Raw genomic sequence first — 18,389 nt, 5'->3', positions numbered from 1 at the left:
GTAGACTTGGCATGTGTTGGAACAAAACGCAGTGAAAAGTTAAAACGTGGATGTTAATACCCCCTAGTAACAGATGTATTCATCCAGTCAGGGTTGATTGAGTGATGCTCTTGTTGAGGCCTGAGTAATGCGTGTGTGAGAAGAAGACCTTTTGGTTGGTGCTTGTACCTGCTTTCTTTTGGACAATTCCCAACGGGACGTCATCACACAATGCTCTGTGATCGGCAGACCAGAAAATCTGTGCTACTGGACTTTTTTTAATGTCAACAGTGATGTTTATCTGTCAAATACAAGCCCACTGTTATCAGGTTGTTAGCCTTATAATAACTACCCTCCCCAGCTACTATGCTTACTCGGCAAACATTTCTGTGGAGTTATCTCAGGATATAGTTCACCATATAGATTAAGCTGTAGTTTGGATAGAAAATTTAAAACAAACAGGAGATATTGGACACTTTGAATTGAAACACCAACAGGTGGGAAAAATTTCCATTTTAATTTCCATTTGGCGTGAGTCCAGCTTGAATTGTAAAAGTTCCAAATTAAGCCTCCTGTGGTGTTTGTTCTTGTTGTAACGAACACTGCATATTTGGCGTGTTGACACCGAAACTAAGTGCTTTATAAACATTGTAAGTTCTCGCTTGATGTCCTCTGAATATTGTTGACATGGTGTTACAAGTTATTCATCTGACACCCCTGAAGTGATAGTGTGTGTTTTTGCAATTAAGTATGCAACCATTACCAATTGCTTTCCTGCGATCAAGTGCTTTGCAATTTGATCCGATTACTGTGGGCTTCTCTTTTGCAATTAAGTTTTCATAATTTAGCCCCAAAACCAGTCATACAGATTATCTCCATTTTTCATTATGGCTGATATTATGACAAAGGATGTGTCAGTACCTGTGTAACGGTATGTGACAGCCTAAGTATGTACATAGCTGTGTCTGTCAGCACAGTAAAAGTCAGCATAGATGAATGCCAACAAAGATCTGGAGGATTTCTCTTTACAACCATGTGCTAGAAACTTTTAAATTTCCCTCTTTGAATCTGTGCCAAGAATGAGCGTCTCCTGTCTTTTGTTTGTGATCCAATTGTTTGAACGAGGGAATGAAGATCTTAAGTCTTCAATGCCCTGTCTAGGCACATAACAGTTTTTTAAATTTCCCTCCTTGGCAGCTATCCAAGTTATACAAGTAGCGGCTACCCAAGGAGGTCAAGTTGTAGCATGTCAGTGACTCAATTAAAAGGAGTGAAAAACTCTACACGCTATCATAATCCCGTTAAGCACTTTAAAACTATCAATAATAACTGGTTAACTGACACAAAATACTTGTCCTCCAGCATCACAATAATTGAATTTGTGAATATAGTTTGTTCTGCTACTTGCAAGTTTTGACTTTGTATCACATTCCTTTGAAGGCCAGCATTGATTTGTGTGTTTTGAAAACTTTTTTCACACCTCCACTACCATTGTTCTGGAAAAAAGAGTAAAATTTAAATTTTTGAAATGACAAAGTAAGAGTTATTCATAAATGGCCAAAAGGTTGAATTTAAACACTTCACATGTAATATTAAAACAAAATATGCAAATCTCATGTTTTTTTTTTATTTTGTGTAGCTAAATATTCTGTTTTGATTGATTTTGAAGTCTTGAGTAGTTGAAAATACTATGCCTCTGTGTATTATATATAACTTTTTGTGACAGGTTAGAAGATTTTTTAAGAAATAAATTTTAGAAACAGTAGTTGATGCAGAAAGACAGTGAGACTTTCCTGCCACTGTACCAGAGTTGACTTTGCTTAAAATTGTGAATACACACCAGCAGTTAGTTTTTGTGTTGGCAAGCATTTTCTCTACAATATGTTCAAACTCTGCCACTGTTCTTATTTTATTGGTATGTGTGTTGATGTTTTAGGTTGATAATTGGATAAGTTCATTTACTTTCATCTGAATAGTATGACAATCAAAGTCATTGTATTTGACCTCTAATCCCTGCCCTTGAATAAGTTTAAAAGAATCAAACTTCTATAATGAAATTGTAATTTGAACTTCTTCCAGTGCAAGATGTTGCTGAAATACAACATTGGAAGTTTGAATTACTAACAGGTTGTGAGCAGCAAACATTTTAAAACAAAAGCTGAATGATGATTGAGTATAATGCATATATATAAGGTTTCCATTGCAGAATGTCGGCATAAATTATGATTGAAGATAAAATATAGGGTGGCTTTGTTTTTGAAATAGAGCTTAACCCTCTCCACCCTGATACAATGAGTTTCATTTCTTCAAAATATGTGTTTGAATCAATTCCCAAATTGCCCCTCAGTATGTTCTGTCAACAGTGTTTTTGTTAAGGGCAGTGCCTAGGTAAATGTTACCGGGGTTCCCCAGTCATTTTACCAGGGTTACCCTTGGTATATCAGTGCTGTCATACCGGCAGGCAACAGCAATTTTACCAGGGTTCCCAAATCATTTACCAACACCTCCAAATCTGCCATCCCATCAAGTTGAACCCTTTCACTGACATGGTTTGGCCCAAATCCATTGTTAGCTTTGGTGATTGTGGACCTGTGTACTGGGACTTGGGGATGAACAAGTTAACACAAAGTACATTTCACATTTTGTTTCGGGCTCCATGAATCCCCAATCACTAAGTTTTGAGTTTGAAGCTGACATACATTTGTATACCTGACCATTCTGGACTACGTTCTATCTCCAGTACCTTGTCCTCCATACACCTGTACATCAATTGACTATTGTAAACAGGCTAATTTTCACAGCGATTTATTACTGTGTATTTGGCATTTTCACTAGAATTTAACTTCTTTTATTTTGCCAATAAAACAACAGAATCTATTGTTGTTTAACATTTTCACCAGGATCAAAATTTGAGGATTTTATCTATCAGTGAAATAAAGAAATATAATCCCGATGAATAATTAATGTGTTTAAAGTAGGTCACACCAACCAGTAACTTTAACTTGATTCCTTTTATAAAGTGATATCCAATTTTATTTAATGTAGGCATCAGATCAGACATGGAAATCCACAAAAAAGGCTCTTGTACAAAAAAAGAGATAATTGAAAATCAACTGAAGTTCATTTGGAAACCATACTGCTATAGAAAAAATATTGTGGGAAAGATATAAAAATTAAAAGATTTTCAATCATATATGGTTTTAATTTTTACTTTTAATATCTATTTTTAGCCGCAACTGAGGAGAACTTTGTGTACGGCTGATGTTCAAGATTTCTACCTGGTGGTGCTAGTTGGATTTCATACCTTTAATTTCTGTTTTCACTGTAAGTATTCACTCTAATATCCTGTCATAGAGAACGGCACAGCTACATCTGACATCTGGCGTCAGGTTTACACACGCCTCAGGCAGCTCTGCCGTTTTCTTTGTTGAATTCTTCGTGCAGCCTAGCCCCGTGCAAGAAATTTAATAAGACCGAGCGCGGCTTCCGTCTGCATCAACAAAACACATTCACCTGATCGGAAAGGGAATTCAATTTGTCCGTGCATCTGTGGTAAGTGGTATACTGGAGTGTATAGAGTGTTGAGTCGTGCATTAATCATTGGTACGCGACTCAAGGACCGTACCGTCATAATCTGTAGCTAGTGAATTCAAATTGCAGAATATAACATACATTTTGATAACATTTTAAATATCAGTTTCTTATGATGCGTTTACAATAATAACACTAATATGAAATTGCTTAGTAGCAGACTGGGAAGCAAAGTGTGCACAGAAACCTGAGTTACATCAGGTAATTGATTTATCACAGTGAAATAGGTATTCAGATAGATAAACTGTAAGTGTTAGAAACCAGCTGCGATCAAAACCTGGACTACATTACATGTTAATTCTTTACTTTTCACCCCTTTTTCACTACATATAGTTCCAACCACCCAGTTGAAAACACTGGGGATGATCCAAAGTATGGTAATTTAGAGGTTAAAGTATCATTCATTGCTATCCATCAGGTTTGTGCATAGTTCACGTTTTGGAAATGAGCAATAACACCCCTTTCAAGTTTGTGTTCTGTTTCGTAATATTTACAAAAATACTGTTCAGTAGATTGTTTGTGTGAACTCTATTGAAATATGACAACATTATTCAAGAGCTAGGTCATCTTAAACTTCAAGTCAAAATGCTGAAATTGGCCTTTCATATTTATTGGCAAATTCAAGGAAAATTGAATGAAATTGGAAAAAATCTGACTTGAAGTATTGATACGGAATAATTGAAAAATTAATAAATTAGCTAAAATTGAATGGTTGAATAAAAATAACAATAGAATCTGACCTATTGGAATAGTAGTTGAAGTTTGTTTCGCTCAAACTCCTGGGAGTCTATCGTTAGATCTTACTGTATTGTCAAATTGCACAGTCTTATAAATGCATGTTATAGCTGTCACAGGAAAAACTTGAGTCAGTTTTGTCCAGTTTCATAAAGATCTCCCTCAAGTCGGTTGTAAGCTGCTCTGTGAGTAAATTGTTAGGGAGGCAGAGCAGTCAAAGATTTCAATAGAAAATCCAAAAAGATTGAAGGATATGCAGGCAAATGCTTTGCTATTGAAACTGTACATTATCCAAAGGGCCTGGCTCAGGCTATGTTTCTATATCTTTATTCCATAAAAGTATTAGAGATAAATGAATAATTGAATAAGGAAGATTGGAGTCAGTCCTTGAAGCATTTAGAAAATTATAGCAACATGTCTATGTATTTACTAGTTCTCAGAGTCCTTCAAAATCAAATCACCATTTTCCCATAAGGCTTATGTGATGTAACTCTGTAATTTCTGTAAATTTGGAGAGTTTAATGATACACACACCAGTACTGTAGCCACGAGGTTTATGAATAATAAATCTACCAATCGTAGAATAGATAGTGATCAGAATTGACATTTAGTAATATCAAATAGATACATGATGAATATGTAATCGGAATTTTCTCCGGTAAAATCAATTTGCTCCCTGACGACAGAGTTTTATCCTATGATTAGGATAACTGCCTACACTTAATCTGTTGACAAGGATGGGAGCAATTGTGTTAGTTGTAAGCTATTGTCTGGACAGTATCTTCAATATTCCAATATAACCCTTTATTTTCAGTTTTCATGGTAATATACAGTAAAATGTCAGTGAGAATTACACACGTACACATATGTATAATATATAGACAACACATTTTGCTGCAAATATATATATATATATATATATATATATATATATATAGAGAGAGAGAGAGAGAGAGAGAGAGAGAGAGAGAGAGAGAGAGAGAGAGACACACACACACACAATTTACACTTATAGTTACACACACCAACCTACAAACATATATACTCACAAATTCTGCTTGCTAGCTGGCAAATTATGTCAGTGAAAATTGAAATTTATATTCATATGTCGATTGGAATTATTTACACCATATGATTTATAGAGACTCGTATATTTTTATTATAATAATAATAATATTTTATTGCTTATGTAAATGATATGACAGTCTCTTTTGGAAGTACTGTAATCATTCACTTGTAACCCTTTTCCTGCCGAGCGCCCTTGTCCGTTATTCTCCCAAGTCAGTAGAAAACCGCCCCATAATATGTGCCTGCAAAAGATTGGCTCTCCTGCATGTTATCCTGCCAGGCATTTTGGCTGAAATCGCCCATTTTCAGGGTAGTTTTAGCCGTACTTATACGTGTTAGACTTCGATAATTTCTACATGCCCGTAGACAGGGGAAGGAGCTCAAGGGTTGCTGCAGAAAAAAATTGAGGTCACCGGCTTTGTTTGCCCCTGGGAGTGCGTCATTTTATTGCCGTTTCATGTTTATTTTTTCGGAAATAAACTCCTTCAGTATTACGTACGTCCGCTAGGCACAAACATCACCTCACTCGTCTGTTAGTCAGAGACCCTGAGGGTCGTGCTAGGGGTGCAGAAGCACCGTCAAACCTGTCCTGTTTCCCTAGGGTAGGGTCAATGAATACGTACCTCCAACGACTTGGCAGTGTAGCACAAAAACTACGTTTTTGCCGTTGTATTAACGACATGGCTGAGCCATTGAAGCACAGCTTTATGTAGTTTTGCCAGCTCAGTTGGGAGTTGGCTTACGAGTGTTACCGTTCATTACTGACTTAATCGAGTGGTCCTCAGTCAGGTACGGGTTTGTACCGACATGGCTTGGGCTGCAGCTAACCAGTGATAACCAGTCACTACCCCCAAGTCTTCAGTTCACTTTTGCGATGCACGGGTGCAACGCAATATGCTTCCATTGTTCTAGCCATCGACGTGTCCACATGCTGGCAGCCATATTGTACTGCTAGCTGGTTTGCATAACAAAAGCAGTCCCTGCAAAATGCAGGCGGTATCCCCGTACATGTAGCATATTGACCTCATGTCACCTTTTGAATTCTCTGTACGCAAACAGCGTACGTAGTTACCAATGCGTCGGCAAGAGGATACGTTTGCCTGCAAACCAGAGCCAATACTTCGGACGATGGAATAAATAAAAATCCAAAGCTACGTCCATTGAATGGCATGGCCAAGGCGGTGAAGGACGTTGCCTGGCTTGAACTTGCAGAGCTGAAGCCCAGCTTAGTACGTCGGACACCAGTTTGTAATGGTATTTCCGAGTCGTTCATATCCGTTCCATGGGAGGAACAAGTCGAGCCGTCCCGTCAAAAATACGTTCTCATTTTCAGTCACGCACAACTGAATAAGTGACTTTCGTCTCGCACCATCGGCATATCTGCCAAGTCGTTTGCAAGAGGTAGCCTTCTAGATTAGCATTGCCGAGTTGGTCAAGTTCGGCAGCAATCTCTATAGTGCCAGGCAGCAAGTACGTCCAACTCCGCCAGAAAACGTCACCATGCTATCCTGCCAAGTCCGCTAAAAAGCGGTAAAAAAAAACCAGCCCCCTCGGGTGTGGGGGACTGGCGGACAGGTTTCTGCACCTTTCCCTGTCTATCGACTCCCTGCGAACCCATTTCGAGGGGAAAAGGCGTTCCTTGTCAGAAAACCTGTCCTCGGATGACCCCTAAACGCACAGGGGATAGCAAAACGTAGTTCCGTCGACTAGGCAGGAAAGGGGGTACCAAAAAGTAACCCGATTTCCACCGCCTTAGGAGAATAACGGCCGTGGCTGCTCAGCTTCTAGCTACACCGAATTTCAAGCGGATTTTCACCGACTTGGCAGGAAAAGGGTTAAAGGTGGACATGGACAAGTGGATTTCTGAGTGTATAGATTCATTTGTGTTGTAACCTGTTCCGCCCCATTTTCCTGTATGCAATGGTACTGGTAGGTCCCCCCTGCCTAAATTCAAAAATACATGGGACTTTACCATGGGCTGATGGTTTTTGGTTTGAAGTTTAGTGTGATCTGTCTCATTGCTGGTACTAGTCCTGTTGAATGTATGTAAGTGAACCGTGACTTCAACATGGTTGCAACTAGGTTGGAATTGTGTGGCACTACTGATGATTGACAAAGAGGTGATGATCAGCTCAAAACATTATAATCGACCATTTCTGTTTATACTCTCTTCAATCACCAACTTATACAATGCTTGAACAAATGATGTAGACACCTCTCAAACCCCTTGGTGTGTTGGTTGAATCCTATTTCACCCCTATTTCTAAATGCAGAGGTCTAAACTTGCTGCACAAAACAGTAAGGTTATGCAGAAAATTTGGTACTAATCAATTAACACTTAGAGAAATCATTTCCACTTCAGTACTGTTATATTTATTGATGCTCATTAACAACATCATAGAAGGCAATTGGGATTATACCATTAAACTGACTGCTTAAAGGTTGACTGATCTAAGTCGATAAACAAGGTCAAGTTTTCAAAGATTTCGTAAAGTGAGGAAGGTCAGGATATTATTGTGCTGTAGGACTACGACTCGCAACTGTAACAGACTTACTATGTATCAATGACTTGCTGCCGTAGGACTAGAAGCCACACTATAATATCATGTGCTATACAAATCCAAGGTAATAAAAAGTTATTTATGTTTTCAAGTTTATTAACTTCTCAATAATCCTGGTAGCCCGTAATTTTGCCATATCAACGTATTCTGGTCTATACGTACAAGGTCTCACTTTACTCGCTTACCAAAGTGTGGTACCGAGATGTTTTTAAAAGAGCTTTTTAATCAGACAGCCTGAACTTCAGGCAGAAAATTGAACAAGCTCAGCCCACCATCAACTAATCATGGTACAGAAACTGTAGAGAGTACTACTTTTCTTGATCGAATTAAGGTGATCTTCAGAAAAGAAATGTGCTATGACAGTGTACATACATATCAAGCTCATATACATATCAAGCTCATGTGTGTATCTTACTGATTTGCTGTTGGCAGCACCTGTGCAGGACAGCACAGATTACGACCTAACACGCACTCAACTGTCATCTGAGTCCTCGCATTCCATCATTTCTAAGTCTTCTGGGTATGTCTTAAACACAACAATCGCAGTATTTTGTGTTATACTTGTTTTTAGGGCCAGTAATGACAAGGGCTCTCTACTCACATAACAACATCAGTGCTATGTTGTCAGGTTTGTGTCGCACTTCATTCTGTATTTCACCAAGTCTTTTGTAACTGTTCAGGATACAGCTTTAAGAGTGGCCTATACAATCAGTACTTCTTAGGGAGCCCTCCTCTAGCTTTGTGAAGCAGCTGGACCCCCTAGGAGTATGTTAGTTTGTAAAATTGTTTGCTTTTAGCCCATTATTCTTCAGTCTTGCTAAGTTTTGTCCAAATCTTGTGTAAGCTATAAAGTCACCAAAAGTTTGTGTTGCGTTAGATTAACCCTTTCACCCCCAGTTCCCTGTGTACAGGTCCAACTTTACCATAGAAAACAATGGATTTGGACAAACCATGGTGGTGAAAGGGTTAAACTCCATAAAGACGGTCAATGTCAGTCAGCCTAGTCATCAACATTTTATAATACAGCAAGTGTATTTATTTTCTGAATGGCTCTGACTGTCATCAGAATTGTGTACGAATGGTTGATAGCATTTGCCCTAGGTGGTATTTTCAAGATTGTAGAGATAATTCCACAAGACTTGCCTAGGCAGTATTAGAGTTTGCCAGTGTGTTTGAAGGGGATTGTGGAAATCAATGGACATAATAAATAAGCAATGGACAAAAACGGTGAAGTCAGGGATGTGTTTTTGTCTAAAACCAAATCCAAACACAAACAAACAACATAACTTCCCTGCCCTGTCTTTTTTCCCATAGGGGGGTTTTCAAGTTATATTCTGTAATAGGACATTAATTTTTCAGTGTCTAATATTACGCTATATTAAAAAATAGACTGGAAAACACACTGAATATTTGATGGAGCAACTCGAGTATCATTTCTTGAATTACTGTATTTCCTCTAAGTCGCCTGTTAACATTATATCCTCATTAACTCAGTACTATAGAAGTCGGTATCAATACTGAAGTTTTCAGTGGATTATAGGAAAACAGAGGATGGTGGTATTACAAAACCTTTCAATCTTCCTTATAGGAAAACTGGATTTTTTTTAAACAAACATTGGTTTCTTTGATATTTGTTCATGTTGACAAATGAGTTAATTAGACATGGATTATCTCCAATGACCATTTATCACTGTGTTTTCAATATAAAGACAGTAATTGTTTATGATGTTTATGAAATCTAAATTCAAATGGATGAAAATTTATGTGAGAATTTATTTTGTTTTTCATGAATATACAAAACTTTATCTTGTAAATTAATATAGTGGTATTCATCATGTAATTTTATATAAAGTAACTTATTAAAGCTGAATGTTATAACAAAATGGTGAAGGTAGAGATGTTTAATCATAAAATTTGTTTTGATGTTGGAAGTTTTATACAAATTGAGGAAGTCTCGGCTCGTGTGTGTGTTCCGAGGCAGTGACTGTAGCCTTAGGGCTTGGATTAATAGTACAAAAATAGCCAAAATGGTTTTATTGTGCCAGTACCGAGAACTCCAGTATTTAGAACTTGGGGATGTGCTCCACAGGGAATCCAAAGCAAGCCACAGGATAATCTCAGTCAAGTTCATATCCATCTATACTTATTTGTTTGATATCATATATGATTACCAAAAATGAAACATCCAAAGATCAAATATTTAAAATCATGACTTCTTGAGTCTTCTGAGGACTGAAGAAAGTTTGAACTGAAGGACTGTTGCACCATGGAACCCCCGTACTGCAGCTCAGCCTTATTACAGTACAACATAATCCGGGGGGGCTATGAAAAGCACGTCTACAGAACTATAAGGAAAAATCACTCAGACTCTATTGCTACAAAGGCTATACCACAATCGATACATGTTGCAGCCAATCACAGATTGTGTTTCTCCATGCAGGACATGCATCAAAAGATATATTTAAACTTTAACCCTTCACCCCATTTACCTCCTTAGCGGTTCTGCTTTTCCATAGAAAACAATTGGATTGGTTCTAACCACAGTGGTGAAAGGGTTAACTCACAGTTTCTGTGAATTGAGGGCAGGATCAGATAGTAATGACGTAAGACATTGTGTATAGTGTATTTGGGTTTTCATAGCAACTAATTCATTGCTGAATTGCTGATACGTGTTGTGTAAATAGATGTATCAGGTGTTGAATTGGTAATACTATGATAAGTCATCAGTTAATCTCCTTCCCGGCACCAATACTATCTCATGACATAATCTGAATTTAAAAATGAATGAATAAGTAAATAAATAATAAAAAAATTGATGAAATAAAGAGGAAGACATGGTCAGGTAAAACAAACAATATGGGGCTAATGTTGGAAATTCCAACATTAGTCTGTTAAAACATGTTTACCCATGCTGAGCTGTAAGTCAACAAAATAAAAATATTACCATGAAAGCTGTTGTATTCTTAATCATGTGCTAGCGTACTGATAATAGCTAATTTTAAGAGTGCATACACAGAAAGATTATTGTATATCGGTTTACATGTGTACAGAATCGATTTGTAAGAAGAGATAATAATCAATTGGTAAGGAGTGGCGCAATTATCTATTAATTCACCCGCTACCATGGTTTCTAACATTTGCAAAGCACTTTCAAATGTAGGATGTGTGTTCACACCATGGCATGTGTTATTGTCAGGGGACCCTATGAATATTTAAATATACAAATATTATTAAGGAGTTCAAGATCATGAACCAAGTCATACAAAGTTTCAAGAGGTATACAGAGGTACATGTATATATTTAAATCCTGACATTTATTTTCTTTAAACTAAATATTAACATTTCATATACATGTACACCAAGCAATATTGAGTGCATATATATGAAGTGAGCTGTTCAAAATCTCGTAGTATAATGTCGCTGGGTGTGATTTATTGCTATTATATCTTTACAATATTTTGAAATTCTGGCATGGTACGTCAAAAAAGGATTTTTGCTCTAGTCAAGAGCTTGTGCGTGTACAGCTGTGGTATATATCACGAATATACCAGGGTTCTTTTCTCGACCAATCAGATTGCTTCATTTGCGCCATCAATATACTGGTATGATATAATACGTGTTAGTTAATATTAAATGTTATATTTTATGATCAGCCATAAATCAATTATCGGAGAGAAATTATGCAATACAGCATTGAAAGCCAATGGCTAATTCAAGCATATGTTCACGTATTGTCACAGTAACATGTCCATGGGAGAATTTTCAAAGGACTTTGTAAAAAGTTTTGTCGAGACAGGATAACACATACCATAAAAAACAGCAGTATTTCCATATTGAAGATTGATAAAGTGCAAAGTGCAACTCTTTATATGATGTAATATATGGCCTGAAATAGTTTTTCAAGTGTGAACCATTATCTCTGAAAATCAAGAATGAAATTAGGGGTCACTGGAATGTAGAGTTATCTGGAAAAGAAATTACCCAAATATTTGAAATTCAATATGACTGCTTTACGCTGTATTAACAATATTGGGAAAAAATTAAAGTTTCAGTATTTACAAAAACAAGATTGTGATCTTCATTCGCCCTCAAGGCTTAAAATAAGTCCACTTTCATGCCGAAGGTGGGAGTGTCTCAAACTCAGTCAGGCAAAGTCTGGCCAATGAACTGGTCATATTGTGCAGTATCAGATTTTAGCTGTATTTATGTAAAGGACCCAGGTTGAGAATTCCATTGATATTAATTGCCTTTCAAGTACCGCACCAATGATAATGATAACGCCCACAGACAACAATTACTTGACCCTTTTTGATAGAGAATCAATCAAAAATATGTGAAAATTATGTTATTATAAGCAGTAAGCTGAGAAAATGTTCAAGTTGCTGCAAGGATTTCTGTTCATTGTTTAATGATAATGGTGTACATCAAAGCAATCATATTTAGAGTAAAGAAAGCTGCAAATCTTTGATAATTCCAAAACCAATCATCTCAATTGCCCAATTTTGGAAAAAATCATATACCATACAGGAAAACCTATTTTATTGTGTTGGTGATGAAGCTATGGTCAAATTTAGCGAGTGTGGTTTCACGATAACATTGTTAGTTCTGTGCCTTTGGCCATTGCTGCAACATCCTTGAGATATCTTTCAAAATCAAAGTCAGCTGTAGTGAGTAAGACAGTGTAATGATAGATAATGGATATGAAAGTAGATTATTCATTGTAACAACTTTGAACACTTGAAGAAGAAAAAAAGGATTATTGCTTTGTAATCAGGTAAAAGTAATGATAAATGATTTAAACTATTGAAGACTCGGCAAAGTAATTGCTGCCATCTTGAACTGAATGAAAATTTTATTAATCTACGCAGTTTCTTACATTTACGTGTGTAAATTGAACTTTTGTATTACAATCTTAAACATGTTTGTATGACAAATTCTATTCTCTTGAAGTTTTGTGATATATATCTTGCATGATTAATGTATATTTTCATGTGTAAACTGCTGTTGATATAATGTCGTGGTTGAAATAAGGGAAGTGTGCCAACGATGACACTGATAGCATAATCAAAATTCCAGATCTCCAAATCACAACCTTCATATGCACAAAAACAAGAAGCTTGAGCTCCATGATACTAGGTCACTGTGGATTGTCAGCTGATAGGTGTATATATTTAATGTGTGGTATCAGCTGTTGGCAAGTGCCCTAGCACTTTGATCATGACAACAGATTTGGCTTTGGTGGTGGACAATTCTCCTGGTCCTGTCACAGGTAAAGTAAGTAGTTTCTGAATTTACTGTAAGTGTGTGTACCGTATATCCCCGCATTTAAACGGTAGTCTTTTATGCCACCTATAAAAATTTAACTGTAAGAAATTAAGCCTGACCTTAAGTGTTTGTAAACCAGCTTTATGTGAACTCAAATATTTGTAGATTTCTTGAGATAAACAAGTTTGCTGCAAAAGGCCATTACATCAGGGCAGTGTGACCTAACTTTGTACACATTGGTGGTAGTTTTTGTAGACCTGTAGGCTGGTAACAAAGTGATATTTTGTCACTGTCAGTGAAATAACAAACCTGTTTTCTCCATGTCCAGTGAAATGCATCATGGGAGTTGCTATATGTTCATTCAGTTGACATATTAGACCCAGCTTCTCAAGTGCCAGTCTGCGTAGACAACTTTTTCATTAAATATTCTAAATATGTACACCTATCAATTTTGATGTAACTTAACTGGGTAAATATCAGTATATTTATATCACATATTTGATATAATTTCAGTAAAACAACATTTTATAGTCTGGTAATATTTACCAAAATAAGATTGAGAGAGGAATTTTGCCATCAAGAAGGAAAGCAATATCACAGGTGTTTTGGGGAAGACCAACTGTCATTTTCAATTTTGGTACCATCGCATCCTGTATAAAAAATAGCAAAATTTGGCATCAATACTGGCATTTTGAAATTGCTGTTAGTGGCTTTAAGGACCTTACAAGTTACATGTAAGTAAACTTGTCTGCATGTCATTTGATGTTTTGATATACGAAACATTTGATGTATGAAACAGGAAATGCAATGAATGTACCCGTAATGCTTTAACGGAAACACCCACACAGATGCTACATTAATTTTCCATTTTTTTGGTGTATTTTCCATAGTTTCTCTACAAGAAATGTTATCAGAAAATCATACTATGTTTTTTAAAACAAATGTTATCAAAAAGTCATACATATAAGCTACTTTTCTTTTTTAAGGGAAAGTATGTCTTTTAGAGTTTGTCTCTTGTATGTGTTTTAATTTTTCTTACAGTCATGATCATGGAGGAGTGCTGTTATCAGTTTACCTGGTCAATGCTGCAAGTGCAATGATATTTTTGATAGTGTGTTATAGCAATTACTCTTTAATGACAATATCATTGGTATTTTGGTCAAATTTGCATGCTAGTAATAATTTAATAACTTAATTCATAAAAAGAACTTTGATGAAAGTTGTAGTGTAAATTCCTACAGTAGGTTTACCAGTACACTCACAGTATTGTCGAACTTGTGGAATTGACTGAGTCCTTGACTTTTGTTGATAATTTTTAACAGAGCATGACACTCACAAATGGGTCATATGACAGTGTTTGTTGAACTCCGTCAACTGTTGATATGTTATAGCAGTCAGTGTCATCTTTGATGCTATTATCCCCATTTACCAGTGTTCAATGGTCTAACCCTGCCACTCACTGAAAACAATCAGATTAAAACATTTTTCTGAAATATCCATGCTGTAAGTAGCATGTAAGAGACTCCTAATGCTGGAATTCTTAATGGTAGAATATGCCTCAAAACTTAGTTTTAAACTTTTGTCCAAATCATGTAAATTAAAGGTACCGTACATGTATGTTCTTTTCATGTCACCGAGAGTGAACTAGGGCATAGAAAAGCAAACTTTGGTACAGGAGAACAAATTACTGATATTCAAAATGACTGCTACAGATCTGCCATCTCTTAAAACATGGTGAATGAACTTCAGCTGCTCCACAAGGTTTAAATGAGCCCATCCAAGCAGCAGGTCAGCAAAAACTTCTAGATTTGAAGTATTTGCCTATTCTACTGTAAATTATAATTTCTTTATTTGCTAAATTTGCTGTGTTTCAGGTCATACAAGTGTAAGTGTCGCAAGAGTGGATTGAAACTACTGATGTACATATGACCACAAAAGTATATGTATCATACTCTAAGATGATAAAATTGATTTCATAAATCAAAATTTTGATAATGGAAGTATGGCATGCCAAGTTATATCCATGCTACATTAATGTAATGCTATAATGTGAATATTTAAATGGGAAGTTACAGGACTGTTGGTGCACAATAGGGGGATTACTGATGATGCAGTCATTTGCATACACTGGGCGGGAGTTTTTGAATTTTTATAGCATCGGTTTGGCTGTATGATAAATTTGAATATCGTAATGGGCACTTTGTGACACATGCAAAGAGGGGTCAAATGGTCCTACAGGGAGCACACTTTGAAACATACATGTATGCGGTCTCCGACAAACACGGAACATTTTATCAGTTTATTTTTGACTCAAGTTTACTCACCATAGTGCACAGCCATCACATGCAAGATTCAGCGACAATGAACTCCTGAAACATGGCAAAATTATGGGATTCTGGGACCAAACATGGCACGACCGAGCAGTAGCTTGGCTTTTTTACATTTCCATGGATTTACGATAATCCAGCTTTTATAGGTGAAGTTCCTGTTTAAGTTCAAAGATTTTATCCTACATAATGTCAAACTGGTGTGAGATTGTATGTGCTAAAGGCAATATACTTCATTTCAAGAAAAAAAAAATATATGAAATAAGCACTGATGAAAGCATGAAGCAAGTTCAAACTCTGATAAATAAAGCCATCGTAGCCATCAAGTCATATTTTATGCATGATACCATTTCCTGAAGTGTTCAAGAATTCAATTCCAATTTGTGCAATGTAATGGTTGTACAATGAATCAAACCTGTGATTGAAAAAAAAATGATATTATGTTTTCCTGTGACCTCTTTCCTTGACAGTCCTGGTTTAAAAATAACCATTATAAGAACCATCAGGAGCTTGGATAAATTTGTTTAAGACGATGATGTGCTCTTAAAATTCTATTCTAACTGAACAGATGTTATTCGCGTGTGATTTCCGCTATACAGCACATTTCATTAATAACTTATAATCACACCATACAACTTGTACTCGGTAAAAATAGAATCAGGGATATAGATCTCATATTTGATTGATATTTTTACAATGATACAATATCTTTTAAGTGACAAGTACAATCGAAGTGCTGTCTAAGTAATGCAAGCTTTGTTCCTCGGATAATACTGGTGATTGGTATCTCATGAAAAGGTTTAACCCTCCCGGCATCAGACCTTGATACTGGCCCGTTGTTTCGAACGGTGGTTGGACCGATATACAGTGAAATGTAGGTAAAAGCATTAAAACTTGAATCTGAACTGCATCAAATGAAAAGAAGGTGGATTAAACCAGGGTATAGGGACATCAGATAGTTTTCCTCATTGCTTAAAATTCATTGCTAAGATTTCTGTAGAGAAAAATAATATTGTTTATGGTGTAGTGCTTTCTGCAGTACATGTAGTAGTTACCTCGAAATTGAAAGACTTAATCTTTTATTCAAATTTTCTGTAGCTGGGAAACTTCAAACCATTCCCTCTCGAAATCAAGAATCACTGAAATCACTAAGTAAAATTTTGTATTGTTGTTGGGGAAACAAATAATATCAAGTTTACCAACATGTGAAATTCAAAATAGCCCCATTACTGTGTTAAATATTCTATGGGGAAAAATAAAATTTTTGATTTTCACAAAAATAAGCCAGTGAAAACTTTATTTGCTCCATGAGCTTCAAAATAAGCCCCCACAAGTGGTAGACCGGGAATATATTGTAAAAGTTTGAGAGTCTGAATATCTGTCCCACAGACACATATAGCTGTTTAGCTACAGAGGATGTGAGAGAAATGGGGGTGTTGCCATGTGTGCAAAGGATTAACCATTTTAAGTGGAGTATTTCAGACAAAGTGCTTGGCTAAGTGGTCGCTATATATATAGTGAAAGTCGTGTCTGTCAATTTTTAACGTGTATATCATTTTCATCAATTTGTTTTTCAAACAGGGCGTGTTATTGAAGGTGAATGAATATACAGGTAAATAATTTGAGAAATGTACATGAGCTTGACCTTGAAGAATTTGAAAAAAAATTGTGCGATCTCAAAGTGCTGCACTTCTACCTCAATTTTAATATTTTAATCCGTTAATCCTATGACTGGACACTGGTAAAACCGTGTAATAATTATTGTTGAATTGAGCTGTTTTCGTTTTAAAGACTGCCTGTCTCCCAAGGGATTACAGTTCACCTCAGTGGCTGGTTGCAATGTAGTTTAAAGTAATTGCACTGTTTTGAATGAACTTTGAGTCCAAATGATTGGCTGTAATAAGCTGTATTGGGTTCAAACCTTACTATCCTGTACATATATGAATTTTTATTATGGAAATATCAAGAGTACACTTCATATGATAAGCTGTTTGAATTTGAATTTTTGATATCTGTTGGAGATGTCAGTGGTAGACATTCTGGTGAGCAACAGCATGATTTCCGCTCCGCGAGCCATGCACACAAAAAAACATGCAAAAGCTATCGTTTTAAAAGGGCGTGTAACGTGGTTTACAATGATGGTAAGAAAGCAGACATTCAGCAAGTCCAAATCTGCAGGGATGTAGAAAATAGCCAGCAGAAACAACTGGCTGTTAGCTAAAATTACCAGCTGTGAAAACATCAGTTTAATGAAAAATCAGGGACATTTTCCACAAATATAATGTGCCCACACATACTTGTTAGCCACCCATCCTTTTATTTTTTTCCACCTCTGTCAAAATTTTCTACTTATCTTTGCCAATCTACCAAAAAAAAATCAAGTGTTTCACACTTCATCAATTATTTGATGACATCTTAAAATTCATATTAATTAAAGAAGTAATGATTTTGAATGGAATATTAGGTTATAAAACCACCTGTCGTCATAGGGGTTACAATTTTAAACATAGGCCTGTCTATTTCTGCAATATATAGTGTTCCTCAATTTTTCAAACTGTGTGTGGAGGGGATGGAAGTACCACAACTTGTAAAATTATTCTGAAGAATTTAATTAATTTGAAAAAAAAGTTTGCAAATATCTCAATTTAAACCTCCAACCTTTATACCTGAAGTGAAAGCTTTTTAACCATTTGAAATGCTGTAATTTTTCCCCACCAAAATTTTAGTGCAACATTTTGCCAGTGTTTATGAATTTTTCTGTAATTTTTTGATAATTTTGACCAAATGGACATCAAATTTCAATGGCTACAGTTTTTCATCAAAATTTGGCAAAAATTTGAAAAAAGTTGACTGGGGTACATTT

The 18,389-nt window shown here is 36.1% G+C and overlaps 1 protein-coding gene across 11 annotated transcripts in view; it reads left to right on the top strand.

The window, feature by feature from the left end:
- Positions 1-18,389, top strand: part of LOC139120186 (putative leucine-rich repeat-containing protein DDB_G0290503) — a 176,847-nt gene that overhangs the window by 1,548 nt on the left and 156,910 nt on the right. For all 11 annotated transcript variants that reach the window (XM_070684375.1, XM_070684358.1, XM_070684367.1 and 8 more), the window contains exon 2: positions 3,210-3,303. The gene's annotated coding sequence lies outside the window, so the exon portion shown is untranslated. The remainder of the gene's footprint in view (positions 1-3,209; positions 3,304-18,389) is intronic.

This window comes from Ptychodera flava, chromosome 2 (assembly GCF_041260155.1).
Source record: "Ptychodera flava strain L36383 chromosome 2, AS_Pfla_20210202, whole genome shotgun sequence".
NCBI lineage: Eukaryota > Metazoa > Hemichordata > Enteropneusta > Ptychoderidae > Ptychodera > Ptychodera flava.
This window is presented reverse-complemented; position numbering and strand designations above follow the sequence as displayed.